Source organism: Helianthus annuus, chromosome 15, assembly GCF_002127325.2.
Source record: "Helianthus annuus cultivar XRQ/B chromosome 15, HanXRQr2.0-SUNRISE, whole genome shotgun sequence".
Taxonomy (NCBI): Eukaryota; Viridiplantae; Streptophyta; class Magnoliopsida; order Asterales; family Asteraceae; genus Helianthus; species Helianthus annuus.
In genome coordinates this window covers 18,700,354-18,706,492 of record NC_035447.2, presented here as the reverse complement: position 1 = coordinate 18,706,492, position 6,139 = coordinate 18,700,354, and positions in this window count along the sequence as shown.

The window sequence follows — 6,139 nt, the reverse complement described above, 5'->3', positions numbered from 1 at the left end:
ATAACTATTTTTGTAAAAGTTGACGAGAAGTTGTAAAGACGGAATTTTTCTAAAAACGAGGTTTTTACGAAACCGGATTGCTTTATATAAAGATCCACTAAATGTAATGGGATTTACTTCATATTTTTGAGTAAATCACAAGTTCATGTAATTTTTGCGATTTACATATTTATTAACTAGTTTGATGCGTTGAATATTGTTTTGGTTAAATAAGAAAATGGTTGATTTGATTTATAAAAGAAAATGATACGCTTGAAAGCGTGGCCACCTCCAGTTACAGAGGAAACTCTGGCGAAATTTTTCTAAAAACCTAACGCTTAGAATTATTTTCACTATAAGTGTTAGAAATACTTTTTGACTTGTTTTCAAATTATAGATTTCGCCACGACTTTATTTACAAAATATCGGAGGTGGGATTTCACAAAATAAAACTTGGAAAAATATATATTTAGTATATATTTTTCATAAGTCACTTGATATGTGTTTATGATTATTTTTGTGAAGTACACATACATTATTTTTAGGGTAAAAATAATACTATCGAATGTTAACGAATCCAAAATAATACGAACGCTTTCACGATAAATATATAAGTTACACCGGTAATTATTATTACCACTCGATCGTTAAATCGTAACTTACGCATTTTAAGAAAATATGACTGAACGCGTATTTTGTCAAGGTATTATTTTGGGAAAATCATAAGAGTTAAAATATAATATTTTGGAGAAAAATAATTATATTTTGGAGTTAGAAATAAAATATATTTTAAGTGAGACTTAATAATATATTTCGAACACACATGTATTAAATCCCCCATCCTTGGGAAGGAAATAATTACCAAGTATATTCAGAATGTAAACACGAAACAGTTGTCTAACTATTTCCCCAAAAACTTTAAAACCATAAAGCTAAGGCACGGCCGTCCGGCTAATAGAATTAGTGCGTGTAGGTCGTCACACAGCTGCTTGAGCAGGAGACATACTTGGTAGAGACGCCCCACTGTGAGTTCATGTCCCCCTTTTCTTTTAACTGTTTTCAGTTTTCTAAACTACGGGGGTGAAATACATGTTACTTTGATTACAAGTACTTTATACATAGTATGGTTAGCGTAAGGAGGTTTACTACTTAGATCATGTGAGTGGGTAGGAGCAACATGAGGTCATTAATCCTCATGGTAGGACCGAGGGACAGGAGCAGTAGATCTATCTTGGTGTAGCGAGCCCAGCCCCAGGCCAAACTAGAAACGGACCTCGGGGTGACTTTGTGCCCGACGCATAAATCCGCTAGGTTTGAGTCTCCCTATTTGCACTTCATACATATCAATGGCCTTGCAAACCTTTGGTGATCTCAATTCCCTTATTTGCTACATACCAGGATTTTTATACTTACAAAGGTTTATTTACTCACTTACACATGAACTCGCTCAACATTATTGTTGATTTTTCAACTTACATGTATTTCAGGGAATTAAAGGATCTGGCGCGGTATGACACGTTTTCCCGCTGCACTAGTTACAAGGTCATCCGGGTTTAGGGAATGTGACTCTTTCCTGGACAAGTCACAGTCCTTAAACTGTGTTTATGTTATGTTGATGTTTGTGTTTGTTGAACAATGTTTATGTCGTTAGGATGTGTTCCTGTTGAGACAATGTTGTTGTATTTGTTTTTTTTTAAACTTAATTAAATGGATGATCTTGCATGATTTTTATTTCATATAGCTTGTTATGGTTAAGCTATGGTATTAAGAAGTCACACCAAAATTAACCACGCTTCCGCAAAGCCAGGGTGTGACAATATATGCAGGATCGACTCAACCATTTTGGTAGCCTAAAGCGGATTTTAGAATCCTGGCCCCTTTCGAAAAAAAATTATCGATCCTAACACAAAGGAATATGATGACACACATTTTGTATACAATTAAAGAGACCATAATAGAACCATGACAGAAAAATCAAATCATAGCTTTGCGCGATATTGCTTCGGACTCTGTGCGCGATCTATGTCCTCCCAGATCCAAAGCTTTCAACTTAATATTTCAATCACTTTGAACCAATCAATCAATCGTATGTAGTAAACCTCACAAATAGCAAAGCTACTGGTACAGTCTGGGGAGGGCAAGATGTAGGCACACCTTACCTCTATCCTAGAGGCTGCTTCCAGAGAGACTCCTGATACCAAAGGCATATAGTAGAAAAGCGAGAAACCAATCAAATCTATAAACAGAGCACTACTAAATAACAAAGAAGTGGTGGCTAGGTAACATAGTGAAATAGAACAAATATTACAAATTACAAGATCCCACTTAAGCATTTATGAAAAAAAAAGGAAAAAAACAATCAATGCAAAATACGCCTAGACCATAAAGAAAGAGATGCTAAGCAACTACCCCAATGCTCAGATCTAATGAATCTACTCCTGAAAGTCCTTATCTTTAATCGTACGTCTCCATAAACCCCTATCTTGGGCCATGTCCTCAGATAGGTGTAACTCTAGCAAATCTTTCCTAATCTGCTCATCCCAAGTCAACTTGGGCCTACCTCGACTCCTCCTCCCTTCCGAAGTTAGGCCTTCTACTGCTCTAACCGGCGTTGTCAATTGCCTGCTTTTTCACATGCCTAGACCATCTCAATCTTTCCTCCTTTATCTTATCCGAAAGAGTAGCTAGTCCTATCATTTACCTAAAATCTCATTTCTTATCCGGTCTAGCCTTTGGTGCCAACACATCCACCTTAACATTCTCATTTCTGCTACCTCAATCTTGCACTCTTGTGCTTTTTAAATCGACCAACACCCTGTACCATACAACATAGCAGGTCTAATCGCAACCCTATAAAATTTCCCCTTTAATTTAGTTGGGAACCTTTTATCGCACAAAACCATAGTGGCTGCTCTCCACCTACACCAACCAGCCTGGATGCGATGTGCTACATCGCTATCTATATATCTCCTCATCCCTTTGTACAAACGATCCTAAATACTTGAACTTAGTAACCTACGGAACCTGTTGACCATCAATAGTAATTTCAGTGTCATCGCCATCGCCCGCACCACTGAAATTACAATAAAGATACTTAGTCTTGGAGCGACTAATTCTTAAAACGTTGCCCTCTAAAACTGCTCGCCACTCCTCTAACCTCACATTAATGCTCTGTTTAGTCTCCGCCACTAACACAATATCATTTACGAAAAGCATGCACCATGGAATTGTCTCTTAATCGACCTAGACAACTCATCCAACACTATCGTGAAGAGAAACGACTCAACGCATCCCCTTGGTGAAGTCCTATCTCAACAGAGAAGAAATCGGTATCCCCTACAGGCGCGCAAACACTAGTTTCAGATCAAAATACATATCTCTAATTATGTCAACATACTTCCCAGGAACCCATCTACCCTCCAAACTATCCCATATTAATCTACGTGTTACACTATCTGTTAGTCCCGAAAAACCCATGACATCACTCGATGGTGCAATCGAACGCGGAATGTAAGATCAAACCGAGCGAACAAAAAGAAAATATTTCATTACAAACTTTAGTGTCACTGCTTAGATTGCACACAGTCTCGAAGACTGTCTGGTACAATCTTCGAGAACCTTGCACACAATCCCTAGGATTGTCGGGTTCAAGGTTCTCTATTGGGGCTACATGATTACAAGAATAGGAAGGCTCTACTACCAATATTCTAATAAGACTATTTATAGGAGACTTTACCCTATTGGCCCACATGGCCCAGCCCAAGCCCAAGACATAATTTAAACCAAATACACATAAAAGACCATAACAAAGATAAGCTTAAAACTCTGGACCTAATAATCTCCCCCTAGTTTTATGCTATCTTTGTTACGGTTTAGACGGTCTTCAGTCTTGGGTCTTCTCCCTTATAGTGGCCCAGCAGTGAACGAGCCCATCAATGTATCTCGGATGAAAGACGTTTTTCTGATGAAAAATGATAATTACGGATAACTTCTGATGGTCTCAATGAAGTCGAACGATGTCGAATATAATGATGGAGGTCTCGGATACGTCTCGGATCAGGACCGAAGAATGATATGAACTTTTTACTAACAAGAACACATAGATTCAAGTGATCCGTCTGGTATTCAAGTCGCGCAAAAACACCTTGTTTGCACCGGAACCAATAATAACTCCATAGAAACTTAACCCATACCTCTTGCTAGTGTGTCCTCATTTTGTCGGCCCATCTAAGAGAAACCCAAAGGCTGAACCAAAATAATAATATAACACCCCAGCCTAACACTTTCATAATCTATAACTAAATTAGCAATACCCTTAGGTCCAAAAGATATATTATTTTGAAACCCACTCATAATATGATCCAATAATAGCTGCCGTAGGCAAGGCTGTTGTAGTAGATGGGCTCAAAATTTTTTTGGCTTGAACAAATTGTGACACATACCTGGGCTCCAATCAAATTGGGCTTAGATTAAATAAGTGGTTTGGAAGCTTCCAGATCCACACTGCACATTCTGATCCATCATTCTGCTCCAACACCAATGGTCCCCACAAAATGTTGCATTGAAAATTCAAATCATGTCCTAACAATCTTGACCGTAGATCATCCTCATCATCCAACGGCTCGCATTTATTAGGGTTTTTTAATTCTCTGAAGTGACATCCTTTGACAGTCGTCAAGGAATGTTCCTTGCTGATGTCATTCCACATCATCAGCTTTTCATTAGAAATCATCAAGAAAACATCTCGGAGAATTTGAAACCATTTCGGATCAGTGAGTGTTGAAGGTTGTCTTCATTTCATGAAGCATCTCTGATCAATATTCATCCAACATTCATCAAACCACGTTCATTCAAGATACATCCTTTGTTTAAAAAAAATATCATCTTATCTTTTGAAATTATCACAACCATACTGTTCTTAATCATCATCTCACTTCTCCATCTCCAATTTCCATCCGAGATTAACATCATCACAACAGCAAACCGTAAAACCTCTTCATCACCATCAACAAGCAGTTACTCTTCCATTAACTGCCCTTCCATTGACTGTCATTCATCATCGGCGAACAGTTTCGACGGCAGCTATACCATAAACACCGTTATTCGACTCCGTCGAACACCGAACACCGTCATCTCCGACACTTCTCGTCGTCATCAACAGAAACCTGCAACTCAATCTCGATCCTCACCGTTGAATATTTGTTGAATCTCATTCCTCATTAACCATCTTACAACCACCGTTCAATCACCTACTCCGACGGCCTCCTCCGATCACCGAACCGAGTCATCACCTCCATTCACCGTCACTGCACACCACCATTCTCCGGCACCCGCTGTTTACCATTTTCATCTCCAACATCTTCGTATAAGCATCCACAGCCCCTCGTTACCTTCGTCTCCTTCATCGTCACCAACATCTGCGGTCACCGAGACTCTCCGACACGAACTCCGATCATGCTCCGTTATAAGACAATCTCCTCCGTTCAGCTGTCGTCGAGTCGACACCATCTTCAACGGCGACTGAACTTGTACCAGATCTAAAGTTTTTCAGATCTGTTGACGAATATCAGATCTCATGAACCGAGATCTGCATTTAACGAACACACATCCCCCGACACTATGCAAAACTTCTTCTCGTTCTTCGAGTGATATCAAAACCGAGCCTTGAAAGACTTCAATGGCTCTGATACCACTTGTTAGTCCTGAAAAACCCATGACATCACTCGATGGTTCAATCGAACGCGGAATGTAAGATCAAACCGAGCGAAGAAAAAGAAAATATTTCATTACAAACTTTAGTATCGCTGCTTAGATCGAACACACTCTCGAAGACTGTCTTGTACGATCTTCGAGAACCTTGCACACAATCCCTAGGATTGTCGGGTACAAGGTTCTCTATTGGGGCTACATGATTACAAGAATAGGAAAGCTCTACTACCAATATTCTAATAGGACTATTTATAGGAGCCTTTACCCCTTTGGCCCACGTGACCTAGCCCAAGCCTAAGACATAATTTAAACCAAATACATATAAAAGACCATAACAAAGATAAGCTTAAAACTCTGGACCTAACACTATCATATGTTTTTCCAAGGTTAATGAACACCATATGTAGATTCCGCTTCTTCTCCTTGTATTTTTCCATCAATCTTCTTATGA